Source organism: Leptinotarsa decemlineata, unplaced genomic scaffold, assembly GCF_025532065.1.
Source record: "Leptinotarsa decemlineata unplaced genomic scaffold, Ldec_3_MD MMD2_P_RNA_scaffold_12, whole genome shotgun sequence".
NCBI lineage: Eukaryota > Metazoa > Arthropoda > Insecta > Coleoptera > Chrysomelidae > Leptinotarsa > Leptinotarsa decemlineata.
The window spans coordinates 11,948,730-11,971,429 of NW_027412526.1; the positions used below are offsets into that span (position 1 = coordinate 11,948,730).

At 36.1% G+C, this 22,700-nt stretch overlaps 1 protein-coding gene across 1 annotated transcript in view; it reads right to left on the bottom strand.

Annotated features, from left to right (window-relative positions):
• Positions 1-14,481, bottom strand: part of LOC111514395 (probable sodium/potassium/calcium exchanger CG1090) — a 220,963-nt gene extending 206,482 nt beyond the window's left edge. The window contains exon 1 of the mRNA XM_074174225.1: positions 14,357-14,481. The gene's annotated coding sequence lies outside the window, so the exon portion shown is untranslated. The remainder of the gene's footprint in view (positions 1-14,356) is intronic.
• Between the last annotated feature and the right edge of the window lie 8,219 nt (positions 14,482-22,700).

Here is a 22,700-nt window from a genome sequence, read left to right on the forward strand (position 1 = left end):
GGGAAGGGGTTGACCCACGTATTACAACAATAATAGAAAATGATGATAACCTTTCCGAAGATTTACTGGTATTTCAATAAGACGGAGCTCCCCCACACTATGCTATGATGAATGGCTATGCTATGGAGTGGCCACCCTGGTCACCGGATTTAACACCCCTAGACTTCTTTTTATGGGGGTATTTAAAAACAAAAGTTTATGCTACCCAACCAGAATCTCTGGATGATTTACGAGAGAGGATAAAAAATTACAATTACGACAATTAAATCCAGCCGTATTAAGCAATGTCAGAGAGGCATTTCAAAATAGATTATACCATTGTATGGAAGTGAATGGTACTCATTTTGAACACTTATTGTAACTTCATAATAAATAGCACAGTTGAGAAGATTAAAGAGTTTGAACTGTTGTACAACCCATTTTATAAGTAAGTTCAAATAAGCCATAATGCTTGCCCCTTCCAACCTAAATTGACGTGTTTTTGGATTTTTCCTAAATACCAGTATTACAAAAGTTATTAAAGGTGGATACTTTTATCTGAAAAGCACTGTATATTGGAGCTGAAATTACCTGTGTGGAAAGAAACCTTCATTTCAGTTACCCACTCGGTCGGTATATCAGTCTTTTAGGCTGAAGTGTGAGCAATCTTGCATTGCGCAAGAAACATTAATTTAGGTCTCAACTAAATCAGCGGCTCAATATTTTCACATGAAGACAGGATGCAGTTGGATGCACTGACGAGTCCAAAAGTGATTCCTGGGTGCCAGGACATTCGAAATTCAGACATCGCAGGCAACAAGAAAGCTGATAAGTATGACAAACACGGGAAAATCAACTCTATATACAGTGTGTAAAAGCCAAATGAAATGAATTCATTATTTCTGTAACCAACAAGATCCCGAAACACGTCAAATGTTAATTATAATTGACATACTTAAACAGAAAATTGCTACCCCTACCTTCAACGCCCGTCAAATGAGAGGTACAACCCCCAATATTTCATATGATATATCATTTGAAAGGTTCCTTCATTCTCTATTCAAAAATGTTATCGCTTTCAAGTTTATTGCAACAATTGAGATATAATAAATTAAAATCATGTTGTTACCGAAATTCGATAAAATGCTCTCAAAACTTATTGCAATATACTCAAAACAACTTTTTTCATGTTGAGATATTGATAATAAGAAAGTATGCAAAAACCGTAGCAATGTTCTTTTTAGATAGTATCCTTTAAAAAACTGTAAATAATTTCCGTAGCAACGTTAGTTTAAAACTCCTTGTCAACTTGTTTTGTATGTTACAACATTAGTTGTCAGTATTTTAATTTAAGTTCGAATTTAGTTAACTTCAAGTCCGACAAATGGTTAGATTAACGCAAATGCATAAAACAATAGTTTTACAAATGATTGATTGCGGAGATAAAACTCGAGCACAACAGGAAGTAGCTCGCCTGTTTCATGAGAAATTTCCTAATTTAAGTCCATATCTCAAGGAACAATAAGCAAAATAGAGAAGCAATTTCGCGAGCTTGGTCATGTGGGGCAGCTGCCAATCCACTACATTCAATGTTAGCCATACATCGATGCGGTAGTACACCATCGTGCATAAACCACATTGCATTTCTTGTAACCAATGGTACATCCTCCAGAAATTGAGGTAGCGTTTGTTCCAAAAAGTTGCGGTATACCTCGCCGGTAAATCTTCCTGGCAGAAATGCCGGTCCAATTTGGAAGTCACCTACAATTTCCACCTAAAAGTTCAACGAGAACTGATGTTGAAAGCGATATTCAAGCACCTCATGTGGATTTTTTTCAGTCCAAACATGGTTATTGTGGAAATTCCTTATGGTATTTTTTGAGAAACTGGCTTCATCGGCAAAAAGAATAAGCGTCAGTAGTTGAGGGATTTGAACTAATGTGCGTAAATTAAATCGCAGTACGTAGAAGGAAATCTGCAGGAAGAAGTGCCTGAACTCGTTCTATGTGGTATGGGTACAACAAATAGTCTCTAAAAATGTTCCAAATCGTCCCGTTACTTCATTAAAAGTATTATCAATTTTTCGAGTAGAAGTACCTGGATCTTCTTCTATCATGGCCAGCACATCCTCTTCTACCCCTCTCGTTCTTACTGTCATTGGCCTTCCTAGTCCTCCATTTCGCTTCAATGCTCCTTTTTCACGAAGTCGTTGATGTATACTTTGGAATGTTTTTCTATTAGGTACATTACGTTTAGAAAATCGTTCACTGTACAACTGCCTAGCTTCCAATAAATTGCCATCAGCAAATCCATGAATGATATGCCTGTCAGACATCTCGGCGTTACTATAGCCATTCATGATAGAGGACTTCACTAACAAGACTTTCAATACTGAACACAGAAAATGCAAGTCAATCAGTTTCAACCTATTCGATAGATACAAATAATCACTTACGAGACATACTATTCAAATTGAATGTCTACAGCCGTTTGTAGAGATCGGAATGTTGTTAATAGATACCATCGGAATTGTTAGATTCTTCATTACTTGGAAGGTCCAGTGTAGTACGCTAAACTTTTATTCGGCTACGTTGATAATTTTGAAATGACCAAAATTGTTATTGTCGAAATTCTTTTTCACCCCATATCTTCGAAACAAAGCACCCTATCAAAAATCATCAAAGTACAAAATATCCTTAAAATAGTCTAAGGAATAGTCCCTTAATTTGCCTTCTTGCCGCGTGTTCAATAAACACCCTGTGTAGTATATGATAGAGATGAAATTTCACTTACATGGAACATTGTCATCCTCAATGGCTGACATCCGATGTTTCGAAATAAAACAGTTGCCTTATTACCTCTTCAGCACCAATCTGGATAACATTACAAGATAAAGAACTCATTTCATTCATAAACTTACAACTTTCATGTCACGAATAAGTCAAGTATACTTCTGTCGTCGATGGCAGTACGTAACGGTTCATTCGCTTATTTGTTTCAATCCCAGCCAAAGAAATCCGTGATAATGATTACGGAACAAAACATTTTCATTTTTATTTTCTAGAAGCGTTTCGCTATCACAGTACCTAAGTAGCTATCTCGGTAGAAATTCATTTCTTACTTAACATCCACTATCCCAATAAGTAGGGCGGTGGATGTTGAGTTGTTGATTGGACGGAGATTTTAGCCTCAAAGATGAGGCCCGAAGTGGTCGACCTACAGAAATCCACAACAAGGATTTAAGGACCCTGGTGGAGACTGGTGCGTTAAAAATGACGTGTGAGATGACGGAAGACCTGGGCGTCAGCTACCTTGCGATTTTTAATGGTTCAAAATGTATGGAAAAGGTCGAAAAGATCCAAAAGCGGGTGCCCCACGATTTGACGGAAATTTTAACATACGCGATCTATTCTTCTTTGCTTTTGCGCAACCAAAACGATCCTTTTTAGGATCAGATCGTCACGTGTGATGAAAAGTGGATCATCTAAGACAACAGTAGACGTTCAGTACAGTGGTTGGACACCGATGAGCCACCCACGCACGCCCCAAAGGCGAAAACCCATCAAAAAAAGACCAATGTTACTGTATGGTGGTCAGCGGCTGGTGTCACTCACTATAACTTTCTGCAACCGGGCCAAACCATCACAGCAGAGTGTTATTGTGAGGAAGTCAACGAAATGTACCAAAAATTGAGTCAGCAACAGCCGGCACTAGTCCGGTCAGAACAGAAGAGGTTCGATCCTCCTCTACAACAACGCCCATCCGAAAGTTTCACAAATCACCGTCCGAAAAGTAAACGAATAGAGCGTTAAAGTTCTGCTTCGCCTACCATACTCCCTAGACCTCTCACCAACCGACTACACCATCTCTTCAACTTTCTCACCATAAATACATTCAAATTGATGTTATGTGATTTTGACAAACATTTTGGATGCAACGACTGCATTTTCCTGGAGTTCAAAGTTGCATGAAATGTATGCATAGAATATTGCGTAGTAAATATTGATTAGTTATTGATGAATGCTTCAATTGAAGTATCCGGTATCAAAATATCCGGTATCAATTTGTTTGCAAACTGAATTTATGTGTGTTTTCCAGCTTATGTTACTGTCTAAATGAATTCCCAGAAAAGTAATGGTTTGTAATAGTTTAATTTTCTGCTTGTTATTGATATTCTCGAGTGGAACTTCTATCACATAGTTTTTTCGATACAGTAGTTATCTAGATGACAAATTAAATTTACCTAATGAAACTACTATTCTGTTTCTGAAGACGCAAATAGTGTTGTATCATCTGCAAATAGTGCAAAAAATCAATAACCTTAGAATAGACCCTTGAGGTAGAGTGATCTCCATTTTACGCGGTTCAGAATTATAGGTTTCAATATTTGTCCGTCGAATAATCTTTTGAAACCTAGGAATTCTGAATTATCTATAGCATTGTCTGGGTTTCGAAGGATCGAAAAAAGCATTCTCAAAATGGTACGGTTAAAATTGAGAGGTTAGATTTGCTTTTGCTTTATCGAAATATCTCTACGCGAGATATGCGATTGACCCAACTTTGTACACATGTTGAAAGATGGAACAAAATTCGTTTCCAAATGTAAACGTTGCTGTACGTTTAGCGCCTTTGTGAATGTAATGGCGTTATGTCACTTATATTTGGAGTAATGCAATCTAGAAACATAGAGAGTCAAGAGTTGTTGTGCTTGATATTTCTAAGGCCTTTGAACGTATGTGACATGAGGATTTGCTGGTCAAATTTCGATGCTTCCTGAAAGAAAGTTCCCTGCAAATGGCTGTCGATGGATATCACTCGAGTACATTTACCATCAACTGTACACACCTCAGCAACTTTTGATGCTTTATGAAGCTCGGATCAAATCTTCTTTGGGGTATTGTTCTCATGTATGGAGCTCCGCCGCTAAGCATATTCTGAAACTGCTGGATTCCATTCAGAAATGAGTCATCCGCCTGATCGGAGACGCGAACATCACTTGCAACCTTGATAGTTTGGAACATCAAAGAAAGGTTGGTTACACCAACGTTTTGTTGTGGAATTGGCCGCGGTGGTTGTGCGTCCGACTCACGATCGGAAGGTCGTGTGTTCGATTCCCGCTTCGACCAGATATTTTTCTCGAGAGAATTTATCTGGTTGAAGCTGGAATGATTCTGCAACCGTGTTAGGAATCACACGTTAAAAGGTAAGACCTCGTTAGTCCTTAGCTCGCACAAGTTTCTCAACTGCTGAGAGTTGTCGTTCGTATGGGGGCGGCAGCTGATTAACCGAAAAACAGATTTTAAAACAGATTTTGTTTTCTAGCACGCTCACTGATCCAATTTTCGTTAGTAACAATAATCATGTTATACGATCTGGTACTTTATCATCCCAAGGTATTTCAGATCACAGGCTAGTTTACGTTGAATATTCAACAAATAAATTCAGAATAGACCCCAAATTTGTAACATACAATTTCACTTTTTTATCAGGTTTATACCAGTTGTCGTGGTTCGAAATTATAAGTGAAAATGATATTGATAATGAATTGTGTACAATTTCAATTCATTTTTAATCTCTACTTTTGATAGACATGCCCCTCTAAATAAGTTAGAATTACCAAATCTCCCGCTCCTTGGCTCACTCAAAATCTCAGACTCTCAAATCTCAAAAATTTAAAGAAACAAAATCTGGTAATGATCGTAAGAGGTATAAAGAATTAAGAAATTATACGCTGTCAACAGTTAGAACCGAAGAAAGGACATATCTCAAGTCTGTGTGTTCTAATACCACGCAAAACCTGGAATGCTCTTTCTAACCTCAATGTTCGTTCAAGAAAACAATATTCATTACCCAATCACCCCTCGAATGTCGATGAAATAAACAACTATTTTGCCCAATTCGTACAAAATGTTTCTAATAATTGTGAGGAAAATATTGAAATTTATAGCAATAATTATTTAATCACGCAAGAAGAACTTCTCATTTCGATTCGCTACTGAAGAAGCTATTCATGAAATCCTGAATGATATTAAAAGTCAAGCTTCACGGGTTGATGAGATTTCAATCAGAATGTTGAAACTTTGTAGCCGGTTATAAATAAACATATTACACATATCATCAATTGTTGTTTTGAACGTTCATATTTTCCAAGGTCGTGGAAAATTGACATTGGGAAACCCATTTCCAAGAATAATGATCCAGCTAGTTATTCTGATATCAGAATTATCAGTATACTCCCAACCAAGAGTAAAATTTTTGAAAGAGTTATTTATTTACAAATTAATGAATATTTCAATACCATCGCAATGTTGTTTTAGGCAGGGTTTTAGCACGGCTACAGCTCTTGCTACTGTTACACAAGACATTGTTGAGGTACTTGATAAGGGAATGATTAGCACTCTGGTACTACTGGATTTTTCGAAAGCATTTAATACCATCAATCATGAGCTGATTTGCATGAAACTCAAATATTATAGTTTTGATAGTGCTGCCTTATTTCTCATCTGGTCTTATTCACTTTGTGGATCTCAAAAAGTTGTTGTTAATGGTTATCACTCCTTACCTCTTGATATTCTATCAGGAGTACCACAGGGTTCCATTTTGGGACCTCTATTGTTCATCATTTATACTACTGACATTATCTCGTCCATCAAGAAATGTAAAATACAGGCGTATGCTGATGACATACAATTATACATGCACTTTAAAATCGATGAGTGTGCTGAAGCCCAAAATCTCTTCAACACTGACCTTGATTTGATCAATGGGCTATCAAGTGTACATTATTTGAAAATGTATACTAATAAAACAATGATGATGCAGTTTGGATCGCAGAAGAATCGTAAATTTGCAGAAAACAATTTCCATTTAGAACTAGGTGATACTATCTTGACTTCTGTCAATACAGCTAAAAACTTAGGGGTGATGCTTGACACTGATCTTAGATTCACTAGTCATGTTGAAAATTCAATGAAACAAGCTTATATGTCATTGAAACTGTTATACTGTAATCGTTTTATTTTGAGTCAATCTCTAAAAAGAATGCTCTATGATAGTTTGGTGCTAGGCAATTTCAACTACTGTGACTTCATATATGGGTCATACTTATATGATTCAGATAAAAAAAGAATACAAAAAATGCAAAATTCTTGTTGCCGCCTAATTTATGGACTTCGAAAGTGTGATACAATTTCTAAAGCCTTTAAAAACTCCCGCTGGCTCAATATGAAAAACCGTATAATTCATCGTTTGGGTTGTTTTGTTCATAAATTGATTAGCCTTCCATATTATCTCGTTTTAATACAAAAACTAATTCTGTGTGAAAATATTCACTCAAGAAATATTAGTCATAAAAACAAATTAACTATGCCACAACATCGCGCAGAACAGTTTCAGAGATCATTTCTTTTTCGTGCCGTAAAACTCTGTAAGAGTAAGAGATTCAGTATCAGGAAATTCAAATACAAATATAAAAATTATATCTATGATAGTCAGTAATGTCAACTTTTGCTCATTGGATAACAGATCAATTGAATTTAATTATTTATCAACTCTCTTTAGAAGGTAATCACAAAATATTATTTTTATTTACGTTTCTCATTTCGTGACACCATCACTGTTAATTGCTTTTATTTTTGTATGTTCGCGTGCATTATGGAGTGGTGCTTGTTGATTGAGTTAGAGTAGCTTTGAGCTAGACTTGGCCAAGGAGTACCAGAATCGTCTGTAACCTATTTTCATTTTCAAATGTATCTTTGTATTTTTTTTGTACTATCAATAAAGCTGATTTTTTTTCGCCGTAGTGTGCGCCGACCAGGCCCTATTCCCCGAAGCCCCGATACATTCAGGAGAGCGCGCCAGCATTATCAACCAATGACCACTCCCCACACCATGTGGTAAGTGATCATTGGGTCCGAGAACCATGTGCCCTGAGCAAACGCAGTGAGCCGAGAATGACAGCCTTCTGCATCTGTGCGACTAAGATTTCTGCCTTAGGGCGGCAAGCCGGTATGATTTTAAGATTCGAGAGTAGAGAGGACATCATTCCACCAAGGACTCCAATAATCAGAACAACCATCTTGACAGAGTGATCTGGATAGAGTCTACGGAGTTCGAAGAGAAAATCTCGATATTTTATCCGTTTCTCCTCCTCTTTTCTGACGATATTCGTCTCGCAAGGAGCTGAAAACTCCACGACAAATATCGTTTTGCTCTGGTGATCGAGAAGGACTACATCAGGATTATTAGCTTGTATGAGCCTGAGGGTGAAGAACGAATAGTTCCAATAAATTCGGCACTTCTCATTCCCCACAACGGATTCAATATCCCCCGGAGCGTAGGACAACACTGGTGTCTCGTCAATACCGTAAGAGTGTCGTAGATGATAATATAGCACTCTCAGGGCCGCGTTATGTCGATGGATATAGGCCGAGACCGCATATGCTGGACATGCTGATAACAAGTGCATTAAGGTCTCGGGCGCCTCGCGGCAGTCCCTGCACCTTGTGTCAGAAACCTCTATACCCATCACGCGACTGCGGTAGACTAAGGTGTTGAAGACACCATCCTGGGAAGCCATGATGAACCCTTCAGTTTCCGACTTCAGCCCACTCGACCTGAGAAAAGCAAACGTCAGGCGCTTTGATAAGCCAAGGTCTCCAATGTTATTGAAGGAGACCCCATGCATTGGCTCATCCTTGTGTTTCCGCAGAAGTAAGGTGATCTCTGCGGCTTTTATCTGAGCTTTTTGCTGAAAAGGTTCCAACTCGGTGACAGAGTTGTGGTCACCTCATTCAGTGTCGAAAACTATACCGAGTTCATCAGCTGCTCGGGCAGCTGCCCTAAAGAGAAATGCTTCAATTCCTGCTCTCTCATGGTCACGGACCATGCAGAGAAGGGGATCCGAACTCCTGACGACTTTATTATTTTTTATCGTAGTGTGCGCTGGTCAGGCCCTATCCCCCGAAGCCCCGATACATTCGGGAGGGCACGCCAGCATAATCAACCAATGACCACTCCCCACACCGTGGGGTAAGTGATCATTGGGTCCGAGAATCATGTGCCCTGAGCAAACGCAGTGAGCCAAAAATGACAGCCTTCTGCATCTGTGCGGCTAAGATTTCTGCCTTAGTGCGGCAAGCCGGTATGATTTTGAGATTCGAGAATAGAGAAGACATCATTCCACCAAGGACTCCACTGATTATAATCAGAACGACCATCTTGACAGAGTGATCTGGATAGAGTCTGCGAAATTCGAAGAAAAAATCTCGATATTTTATCCGTTTTTCCTCCTCCTTTCTGACGATATTCGAGAACTTTTTTATATTTGTGCTCGCAGCTGACTCTGGTTCCATCACAGTTATAAATGTTGGAAAGTGGAAATCTATCTGTTATTAGTCTATCCATGTTGTCATAAAATATATCATCTTGCGGTTTATTGAACCCTACCACTCGCATCATGCTTGTCGACTCTGGTGCTCTGAATGAAATGTCCGGATGTCTCTGCATGAAATCATAATAAAAATGCTTTCCGGTAGCTTGCTTCTCTTTGTTGAAACGATGGGGGATCTTCACTGCTTCAGCCAAATCAAAAGCTAACTTCAGAAACTTCTTTTTCATCAGCGACAGACATCTATTGGATAAATATTTTACGTGGTCCACTAAAACTTGTTCGTACTCGGGTAAGAAGGTATAAGTGAATCTACCGAGCTTTGGTTGCAACGTCACTTCTTCTCCACGGTTCAATGCTGATGTTTTATCATGTAGAATGCTTTTTGGGATATTGTAGCTTAGTAAAGCTTCCCTCAAACTCATTTCTTTGGACAAAACCTTATCCATCGCAGTTTGTCATTTTTCTTTCTTTTTCGCTTTTCGCGTCACTGGCAAACCGCGTCCCGTGTCCCTGTATCAGTACCTTCCCCGCACCCCTCTCATCGATTTTTGAACCAAACGCGTTGTGACTTGTCGGGATAGCACGAGTGTCCGGCGCTACGTGCCCGTCCGGCGTTAAGGGACTTTCCCCTATATATGAGTCCACCAAGAACGGTATATATCAGAAATACGTGACGGACTGTGGCTGCTCATAGGTTTGAAGTTCAACTCAGTACACCTCGAACTTCACTGATTGAGGACTCTTTCATTTGGAGAACTGCGTTTGTTTGGAATAAACTTCCTGAGAAGGTTTTTCCGAATGGATTTCATCTCCAGCGATTCAAATCCAATGTGAATCGCTACTTCTGCACAGGCACCACTCTTAGAGCGCATTAAGGTTTTTCCTGTAGTGCTTGTGTTTTTTTCTTTGAAAAATGCGGCGTTATGTGGCGTTTGAAAGGGAAAATTCATTGAATAAGACCAAATATGTGGAAAAAAACTCATGAATTTTGCACCACGATAAAGCACCATCTCACAAGGCTATGCTTGTGAATGAATTTCTGGTCGAAAACTCAACAAACTCCATCGAATAGCCAACGTATCCACCTGATAAAGGTCTGGCCGATTTTTCTTTTTCCAAAACTGAAATTACCACTTCGAAGCAACCGTTTTCAGTCAATAGATGTCATAAAAGAGAATTCGCAGCTGGTATAGTCGAAGTAACCGATATAGTAACGTATTGTCAAATATAGAAAATAATCACACGTTAAAAGGTAAGACCTCGTTAATCTTTAGCTCGCACAAGTTTCTCAACTTCTGAGAGTTGTCGTTCAGATGGGGGCGACAGCTGATTAACGGAAAGACAGATTTTAAACAGATTTTTTTCAAAGCTATCGGCGAAGTCAAAGGCCAAAACCAATACAACCAATACAAAGAAATAATGCCGCTACGAATTAGTCCACGTGGACTGAAGAATTGGCGGTTCGTATTGGATTATTTTTACTAACCGAGTTTTATGAATGGCTGAAAAGTAATAAAAGTAAATTTGAAATTTGATGACCAATAGACTGTGAGGATGGTTAGAAGAGTCGTGTTGTCAATGTTCAGTTCAGGAACTGATCGCGATTTGAGTATTGAAATTCGATATTTGTGAAATAATTACTGAAAATTTTTGTTATTTGTTTAAAATGTGGCGTCCTTGGACAAGTACTAATAGTAATAACGAGTGTGATAACAACGCAGACTTTTTCCTGTGTAGTAATTCCAATAGCGCTGGTGAACAATGCTAAAAATAGATACCAGTGAATATGATTCGGATGCATTTGAATATTGAAACACATAAAGTATGTTTCTATGTGTATGAGAATCCATATATCTAGTTTGATTTTGAGGGAAAAAAACTATTACAAGCAACATCAGATTTGACCAAAATTCCTTTCTCAACTGTACGTAAAATAGCCAAAAACAAACCTTATGAACACAATACGCGATTTGATGCGGGATTATCAAAACCTTTAGATGTTCATCTAATAAAATCGTAAAAAAAACAATACACGACTCTTACAAAAGCAATGAGATTCCTACAATTGAAATAATAAGAAAGAAATTGAATACTTCCAGCCATAACGTGAGCTGCTGTGACAAAACTCTTCAGGATTGGATAAAGAAACTAGGATTTAGATTTAAAGTAATGAACACACATCAAGCAGTTATGGAAAGCAGAAGAATAGTGGAATTGCGTAACAAATACTTAAAACAAATAACTAAATATAGACAAGAACAACGGCAAATTTTCCATTTGGAAGAAACTTGGTATGTCACTTACGACACATTTACGAAAGGGTGGACTGATGGTTCGAGAATGTGTACACCTAACATGCCTGCAAACAAGGGATTGCGACTAATCATTGTGCATTGCGGAGAAAGTAAAGGATGGGTTCCGAATTCTTTGAAATTATGTGGAAAAAACTTGAGGACTGCAATGTTGGCTATCATAAGAACATGGAAGCTGATATTTTTGAGAAATGGTTTGGAAACACATTGATCCCAAATTTGGATGAGAATAGTGTAATAGTTCTTGACAACGCTTCCTATCATTCGCGACAGCTCATCAAAGTACCGAATTAAAATTCGAGGAAAGATGAAATACAAAGTTTTTTAATGGATAACAATTTGTAAATTTGAAGATAACTATACCAAAAACCAACTACTTGAAGTTTTACAGACAAAAACATTTGAAAAAGTGTATGCCCTTGAGAGTATTGCTGAAAAGTATGGACACACCATATTGAGACTTCCCCCCTATTTTTGTGTTTTCAATCCCATCAAGTTGATTTGAGGGAAATTGAAAAAAGCATCAGGCATAAAAATAATTTTCCAAAATTTGATAAGAATGTGATAGAGCTAGTTTAAGAAGAAGTATCTAATATTAACGAAGAAAACTGGCAGAAAAGGATTAAAAAGTAATTTTAGTTGAAAAAGACTATATGGAGATTGGACACTTCCATATCAATGGCGGAAATGAATGCATTATTGATTCAAATGACGACAGTGATAGTGAAAAGGAGAATATGGAAGGGGAATTATCAGGAGCCCATTCCTCAACTGAATGGGCTGCTGTATGGTTAACAGCTTCAAATCTCTGCGGATGGCTTCATTCCGCACGAACCATGGAGCATTCGCCAGCATCCTTAGAAGTTTGTTTTGCAATCTCTCCAGAATGGAGAGGTTTGTCAGATCGGAAAACCAAATGAGAAAAACCAAGAAAGTACTTGATAAAAATAGCTGCGTAAACGCAAGCGAAATATAAGTGGAACCACCTATTTGTGTAACACCCAAGTCAACTTGCCAAGTTTTTATGTCAGTGTTGGTGGTTTGACCAATCAACAGACAACTGCGGTGGCAGACATTTGGGAAGCTAAGCTGGAATGTAATCGAAAAACGAATCCACATGTTTCTAGAAATGATATGAAAACTAGAAAGGTTAATGCAGTCAAGCTGCTGGACAATAATTTATCAAGTACTTTCTTGGTTTTTCTCATTTTGTCTTCAATCTAGGACCGCCTGCCCTGTAGGCCCAATAGGCTGAAACAGCATATATATATATATATATATATATATATATATATATATATATATATATATATATATATATATATATATATATATATATATATACGAAATAGTACTCTTCAAAGTTTGTCCAAGCATTCGGAAATTTAATAAATTGTTTCCATCATCAGGGGTGCTACAAAATTGTGGGTGTAAGTATATTAAGATATAAATGAATGGTTAGACTTACAACTTTGTTGAGGATGTTTCATACGATGGTTATGTGAAATATTGGGCACATAGTGTTGGATGCGCATTGATACAATATATTTATAAAAATCGGGAAAGGATGTACTGACATATGTCATGTCAACTCTCTGTCAATCCTGACCAATAGAAACGATTTTTCATAAAATTATAAGAGAAATGACATTTATGTGAAGGTATGACATTTGTCAAATCCACAAAAAATCCTATACATGTTCAACTTTTTCGTCAATTTATATGTTCAATTGATTGTTTTTCACCCTGAAGAAGCTTTCCAATAGAAGCGAAAGCTTGGCAAAGTAGAGCAGAGTTTGATTTTTGATTTTTTGACTGAGAGACCCTGTTAATCCATTTCATTGTATATATATATATATATATATATATATATATATATATATATATATATATATATATATATATATATATATTATTGTGATTCGTATATAATTTTTTTGAAGGCGATACAATAAATTTGGATGAATGATACATATTTTGCGTTTCGTCGACGCGGTACTTTTTAACATAGTAGTGAATGTAAGATTTCTGTCATGTGCCTTATTTCCATCATTATATTTTTCAACGATATCAATATTTGATGCCATAGTAATGTACTGTTGTTATACTAATTACAATATAAAATAAGAAGAATTTCATCTATCTCAAACATATAGTTAAAATAATGGTTCACTTTCCACATAAACATGTTTTTGATTTTAAAATATATAGAATAGCAATTTTGGAGCGATGACTTTTGAAGATAATCTGTTTTATACATTCAATAACGCCGCTAATAATAGACTTATATAGCCTCGCGGAACTTTTTGTCGGTAATGATGTACATTATTTTATGTATCACCATCAAAAGTTATCGCAGTGCACACCAAATAATGTTTTTTGTGGACCAATTTTGGTCACACTATTGCAATTTTCATTGCTGATAATGTAGTTTATAAAAATTTTATTTTAAATCGTAGTTTGGGAGTTTTTGCATTTCAAACGTACAAAAAAACGAAATATATTCTCTTTGTAGTATTATTTTAGATGAAAAGAATCTCATCATGACCTTTTCATGATTAACCTTCTGCAAAAGCTTTTAACGTCTAACAAAACAAAACCATCATTCTCCCGAAGACAATCAACAAGCAGTATTATCTATTACGTCGACTTTTACAAAAAAAGTTGATCTCACCGGTTCCTTTGTAGGTGGTTTTCACAAAAAAAGCACTCTAGTCGATTGAAAGAGTTTCACAGCGACCCGGAGCCCGGATTTTCAGTGGTTTCTCAAACGTTGCTAGCAACTGGAAACTGGAACTGTGAGAAATGCGACCATAGCGGCGGCGATGGAAAATTCGCGCATGCGATTAGCGGTCGTCCCGCTACAGTTACGGTACCGACATCCTTTTGGGAAAACAATGGAAAATTCATTTTCTGGAAGTATAGTCCAGGAAGTGGGAGTAGAAAATCGCAGGATTGCTGGCCACAATTTCTTGAAATCTTGGGTGGATGAAGTTTCCGGATGTAAATAACTAGTAATATGTAAACTTAACTTAAGTGTCTAAGTTTAAGCATATTAATAACTAACAAAGAATTGAAATGAATCACAGTAAAACAGAAACACTAATGAGATTTATGTAATTGTGATTTTCCACGGACAATACTTTGTAGTTGTGGATCAATTTTACTTGTACCAATTATCAAAAGAGATTTAAGATGCTCATCGGTTAATTGAGATCTGTAAACATTCTTTGTGTACTTCATCTTGGAAAACGTTTTCACTCAAGTAAGTAGTACCAAAAACAGAAAACAACCCACCAGCAAATTTATGCAAATCATTAATTTGTTCCAGTGGAAGACTTATAAAATTCCAACAAAGATGAATTTTGATATTTGTTCTTAAGCATATCACTGCACCGTAAATCAATAATTTCCATTTGGACTACCGGAGCCAGGGTTTCAATGTCAGAATCAAAAGGATTTTGAAAAAGCTTAATTTCATTCGCAATGACATCAAAATCTGAAAAACGAGTATCAAAATTTATCTTCAAAGCACTCAAAGTTTCGATTGCAAAATTGACCGGAAACTCAGTCTCTGTAGTGTGGCTGAATATTTCACATGTTTCAAAATGTATGAAACATTTTTTACGTAATTGCGATTGAAATGGTATCATGTGAAGGATTTGATATTGGTGTATAAATCAGGGAGAAGCTGATTTATTTTCTCCTTGCAATCTCAAATTCAGTTCGTTCATATCATTTGTCAAATCGACATAGAAGGCTAACTTCCACATTCATTCACTATTTTCTAAATGGGCAAAAGAGTGCTGCTTCTCATTTAAAAAAAATCGATCTCTGCTCGAAGTTCAAAAAAGCGCCTAAGAACTTTTCCGCAACTAAGCCAGCGTACGGCAGTATGATATGGTAAATCATTTTCTACAATCTGTTGAATAAACTCGCGGAATTGTCGGTGATTCAGCCCAGTGGATCTGATGAAGTTAACAACTAATATGACTGGTTTTAGAACTTCAGACATATCCAAACATTTTCCGCACAAGGACTGTTGATGAATGTAAGACTAATGGTTTTGAACCACCATCATTTTCGACAGCCTTTGACACAAGTGCAACCACTCCTTTATTTTTATCATACATATTTTTGCCTCCATCTCGTTGTTATAGATTTCAAATTTCTCCATCGAAGGTTCTTTTTATTAATGGCATTTTCAACTCCCTTAAAAATATCTGCCCCAGTTGTCGTGCCGTGAATACTATCAATATCAAGAAGTTCTTCATACACTTCATAGCTTTTATCTACTCCACGAATAAAAATCAACACCTGAGCAGTATCTGACACATCCGTTGACTCATCCAATGCTAGAGAAAACCACTCATGATGTCCATTTTTGTCAGACAGTTGAGATGATATATTTTCTGCGATGTCTTGCACCCTCCGAGCCACGGTGTTTGCTGACAAACTGACACTTTTAAATAAATTTACCTTTTCGGGGCATATTTCTTCGTTTACTGCAATCAAGCATTCTTTTATCATTTCTCCATCGCAGAATGGTTTGCCACGTTTTCCGATTTCAAGAGCCACACAAAGCTTCAAATTTTTTCTTCCGCAAACTTCCTGTATACTTGGAGTAAATTTGAAGATGTTTCGATTCATAGTGTCGTTTAATGTTATAGTCTTTGAGAACAGCTATGGTTTCATAACAAATTAAACATAGCGCCTTATTACTGGACTCAATCACAAAATACTGAAAGTTCCATTTTTCATGGAACGTTCTGCATTCACTGTCGATTTTTCGCTTCTTTTCCTTACTAACAAATCACACATAAAAACAATAAGTCAAATCAAAATACTTTTATTGACGGGTGTTACTTTATTTCACAATAGACAGTTTCGCTTCCTTCGCCTTTCCTACGCAGACTAACTCGCAGTTGTGCCGCTAGCCTTTTTATATGCAATTATTACTGCCATCTCGAGGTGATCGGAATATACTAGCTAGAACCAGAACTTTCTCGAACCAACGCGGTAATTCCAAATATTTAATTACGTCTAATGCCACCTAGCGGGTAGCTGAAAAAGATAGTACATAGTACCACTACTCGCTACTAGATGTCGTTAAGTGTCACAATACACATTAATAAATGAAATGCAAAAAAAGCGTAAGTTTGCTTACGTCACGCACTTTGCGACTATCCTAGTCTAGAAATATAGTTAAGGGCAGAAATTGGCCCTTGGAACAAACTAAAAAAATCATTATGGCCCGAAGGCCATATGGCTCTAGATATAAGAAAGCAACAATATATGATTTCCCACAATTTCTGTCCATTTAATTTCTCAGCAGTTTCAGTGTGATCATCTCGAAAAGAGTGTGACATCAACATCACATCAACACAAAACTGCATTCTTCCGTCAGGATCATCTTCATTCGATTCATGTAATATCTTCACTTTATAGGGACGAAACTTATGTCTTCTGATGTATTTCATGATGGTGGATGGTGGGTCTTTTGTCGTGGACTGCTGGGGAAACTAGCTATTTCCTTTCCAGCTCTTCTAGCTCTTATTTGCACTATTAAACTTGTATGACATTTTTCAACAAAATCCCTGAAAATTTCCGGTAGATCAAATATACATAACACCCTCCCAGTTTCATGAAAATCACGGCCGGCCTCGACGTAAAAAAAAATTTCTTTTGCTTTTTCTCTGAAAATCTGGCGCGAACTATTTTTGAAAATTTAAGCGGGATGAAATGAAGATAATTATCAATATCAATAGTGACAGCTGTCAAGATAACACAATATTCTCTGTTACTAGAGTAACACGGTGGGGATTAATATCTACACCAACGTTCGGCAAAAGACGGACCGCGGTCCGTTTGAGGACCGCGAAAGGTCGAACCTCGGACAGCCAAGTATTAATCAATGCGTAGATAAGATATACTTTACCTTCAAATTAAAACAAGTCATTCACTACAGAACCTTTTGGGAAGTCCAAAAAACAAAGTCGAGATTTCGGAAAAGTCTGTAATTTATGAAATTGAATGTAACGACTGCGATGCAAAATATTATGGACAGACAAAAAGATCTATTATAGTTAGATATAAGGAACACATAGCACACTTGAAATATGGAAGACCTGAAAAATCAGCAGTCGCCCATCATATTCTGCAACAAAATCATTCCATAAACTTCAGTTCATTAAGATAAGTTAGACAAGTTAGCAACAACAGGCAACTAGATGCCAATGAGAGTGTAGAAATAAGTAAACACAATAATATTATGAATAACGATGACGGACCTATACCAAAGAGCATACTATATAGCTTGTTAAAATAAAATAATGTTGTTGGGTTTACTGATTACTACATAAAGACACAGTGCAAAAATAAATTTAGATATTTTGACAATATTTTGAAATTAATTTTATATAGCTGAAAATTGTTTTATATACGGCTATAACAGTTAAACATATAGTATTGTAAAATAATAGATAAGGAAAAATTGTAAAATTAATTTAGGTTGGTATACCTGTATGGTTGGTACGCCTGGATGGTTTACCTGTAGGGGATATCTATATAGCATAAATAGGGTTAGCTTCGCGTTAGTTTCTAGTTTTAATCTTCCTCTTTGAAGATGATCACTTGGTGATCGAAACACGTGTCGAGGTGTTAAAAATAACGATTTGGTGTTCTCCAGTAATATTTATTTTTTACTTTCAATTATTAAAATAATATTTTTAAGCCACATAGAATTCAACTTAGTACTTATTTTATTTTAAGTTACCTAGTTAACTTGTTTTACAAGTACCTACAACTATAGTTCGTTCAGTATTGTCTGAGAGTAGAAGAATTTCAAGAATACAAACATGTCGCTACATTAAAGAAAGCAACATAGTCGTCTCAAGCAAATAGCACCTCTATATCCCTTGAGGACGCCGCTAACGAGCCATTAAAATGGGGTTATGCTACAAAAAATGCGAAAACACCGACAAAGAATGCGAAAATACCGCCAAAAGAACTGCTCGATGTTTTTTCTGATATTACGTTTGTATCCCGAATATATAAATATAAATATAAGATAATATTAATAGTCGTCGGACTGGGGATATTAATATAAATTTTCCATTGATATGTATGATGAGAACATAATTAAAATATGGTAAGTACTAATTTTGTTCAAATATATTTTTTTTGGAAGGACAATTTATATTTGAAATAGTTTTCTATTATTTAGAATTGTTACCTTCTACAGATCTATAAAATAATCAGAATATTAAATTCACAAATAAATACAAATGTAGAAAGGGCAAAAAGTTACTGCATTTGATGAATTAGCTTTTTGAATTAACTTGAATTTAAAAAATTTTGCATAATAAAAGAAATATGTATCATCTGTTGATGTTTCAAAGACTCTATCCATTTTCTTTATCCAATCTATTTAAATCAAAACATTATAATTTGTAGTTATGATTCGTCTTTTGATGTAAATAAATTTGATATTATTTATCATTGACACCAATGATATCAAATTGATCGTCAGTATGATAATGAAGATGGATAAATTATTCGAAATATCACCAGATAAGTATACAAATAGAATAGATTTCCGCGGTTAGAAATTTGAAACATCTGATTTCGAGTTGAACCGCGTTCAAAATTTTCCGTTGCTCGATGTTTCGGCTTCGACTTTAACATTTTCAGGAAGTAGAAAAGTGTGGCTGCACTGAGAGATACACTTTATATATTCTTGTTGGTTCGGAAATGAATATTCATGTTCCTTATTGGATTTTATAGTTGATTCAGAAAAAAATTTATAGATTTAATGGGAATACTTACTTCGAATAAGACATTGCGATAATTTTAATCTGAATCTCTACAGAGATTCGTTGAGTGATTCTTCAATTGATGAATCAGTTTCATTAGGATTGATGACAACTGGAATATTTTTTTCTGATAATGAGTCTATGCGATCATCCAGATCCCACATCTCTGCTTCGATTCTGATTGTTTTGTGGAAACATTGTTCCCAAGCTTTTTGGTCGACTGTTTCCAGAGCACTGTATAGGTATTTCTTCACTTCACAGAGCTTGAAGGTCTTTTTATTCCTTGCGATGAATCCTTTAACTTGAGCCCAAACCAACTCTATTGGACTTACGACGTTTAGCCAACTTGAGGAGCTCCGCTTTCAACATGGTCGATTCAAAAGAAATAGCTTTCATTTGTAACCACTCAGTAATATCTGCTTTCTTCCAACACGACGTCGGCAGCTTCTCGACTCGTCTACTGTGGTAACTTGCGTTATCCATTACTATTACGGATCCCTACGGAAGTTTTACAAGTATGTTTTTAAACCATTCTTCGAATACTGTGGCATTTATTTCTTGATGATAATCCCCATTTTTCTTCGATTCAAACACCATCAATCCATCTTTCACGAATCTGCCTTTGCTGCCTATGTGAGTGATAAGACGACGACCTTTTCCAACTGGAATTTTCAAACCAGTGGACCAACCTTCCATAAAGGCTTGTTTCCCACTTTTGATGTTCTGATCTTGCCAAACCTTCGAGACGGTATGACCATCATTGACTCATGTTTCATCGAAATAAAAATTAGATTCACCTAACGCTGTGGCTTTCTTTACTTATCTTAAATAGTTTCTTCTCCATTCTACAATCTCCGACTTTTCTATTACCATGCTCTTTCTATCTTCCAAAAGTGAAATTCAGCTCATTTAATATCTTCCATAATTAAGTTCTTCTTATAGCAGGAAAAAAACTGTCTTCACGAATAACTGACAAAACTTTATTTATTGTAGGTATTTCGTTTTTTATGTGAAAAGAGTGTACCGTCTTCTAATAGAATTATTGACTTCTTCATCGATAACCAAACACTTTCTACTTTCGGCTCGAAAAAGTTGTTGTTTTCCTTGAGTTCCTTGAGAATTCTAAAAATTGTCGATATATTGACAGCGGTCATACTCGCGCATTTTTGCACTACTTCCTCCTTACTTTTTATTTTGGGTGGATATTGTATTCTTAAAGAATTATATACATCCATAACAATTGTTTTTCCATTCATATTTAATGGGGACAATTTCGGACGCTTCACGATTCCCGAACAACTAGCTTCCATGTTGTTTAGCTGTTTATTCAACGCGCTCTCGAAGTGAACTGAAGAATATCACGAATAACCCCGCTAAAAAGCCAAGTCGGTCTTATTGATGGGTGCGATGTGTCTGTTGATAGTATAATTCAAAGGAATATCTATTTATACAGCCTAAATACCTATTTGTTGGAGAATGTCTTGGTTACTACTGGACATATTTTAACATCTGTCATAGCAGATTTGTTATTTTGTTTGTTATGAATGATATTTTTCAAGAATAAATATTGTATTTTCGTCGTATACATTCGTCAATAATTCAATTCTTTGAGAGTAAATAATTTGAAATATAAATATAGATAGACTGCTGTAGTCTCTCTCATTTCTGAACAGACAATAATATGGTTTGATCAGCTTCCTATTTAACCTGTGTGTGCGTGTGTATTTGCGCGAATTAGTAATAATTTCAAATCTTTATTACGCACACGAAACATCCATAGGTTGAACTACATACCATTTTTACGGAAATATGTTCTTTCAACCCCAACAATGATTGGCAAAGAAAAAGGTGTAGTAAAGAGAATCAGGGATAAAAATCCAGGTCCATAATTCACCAGATAGCCCTTTATGGTGAACTTAGTGCTACATTGAAAGAAGTGATGAACAGCTTGGTCAATTTGAATCATTTTATGAGATGTCATGCTCTTCAGCATCGACCTTTCATCGTATTCTGGTCAAGTTAATTTTGCAAAATTCAAATACATGGGGAGCCAGAAATCACTTTGAGTTCATAACAAACAAGCACAATATGGTGGTTGTGGCTTTTCTAAAAAAATGATTATATATTTAAATGCGCTCAGCGCAAAGTTACAAGGAAATAGAAAATTGATATATGATCTGATACATTGCGAGTCTGCTTTTACTCGCAAGCTGGATATCTATGAAAAAGATAATGTCGCAACTCAGTACTCGCTTGGATATTAACGAGAGGATTTTATTCGCTGTTTCACCCATTCATTCATTCATCCAAATAATGAAAAAACTCATTTAAAAACTCAATTAAATATTTATTGTGAAGAAACGGAAAAAATACTTTAGGAATAAACTCACACTCAAATGTTAATGAAAAAAATACATTAAAACACCAAAAACTTACATTATACTGCCACCCAGCAGTTTTGAAGAGAAGGAGATGTGCTGCATTGCTGATTATCAATAGATACTCAAATGAATTTCTGAATACTGTCTGTTAATGATTTTGATCTTCCCAATATTTATGAAGATGTATACGCTGTCATTGCATCTTTGATCCGGTCACTGTACTAAGGTAAAATACCCAGAATGCAAGCTGTGCAAAGTTTGCTTGATTGTTTTATATTTCTATATCCTGTGATCGGATCAATTTCGATGTCTATGAACGTTGAATATTAAAAGATGGAATTCTGAATAGTGAGTGTTTTTGTTTTAGAATATTGAAGTTGAGGTTGGAACATCTTTCAATTCATGTATTCGGTTAAATGAATTTGAATTATTTCATGATTATTTCCATATTTGACCATATTGCAAGACAAGAATCCTATTCATTTTCCGACAATCTTGAATATAAAAAAATTCTGAAGTAGACTGCAGTGATTGTAAAATTTCTGACCGCTCTTAAGAACGAATTTGCTACAAGATTCCAAGACAGAGATGGGCAAGCTATCTCCGTTTCTTACATCGCCATTCGAAGTTGGTGTAGCGGCAGAATGGACAGATGTCGCTCCTAAGTTGTTAAATCTGTCAAAATCACATGAAATAGAGATAATTGATTCGCAAGAAGATGTGCCTTTGCAAATATATAAAACGGTATGCACTGAAGAATTTTAGGCCAAACATGTCCCAGAAAAATATGAAAATTGAAAGGTACTAGCTATTAATTTGGCCA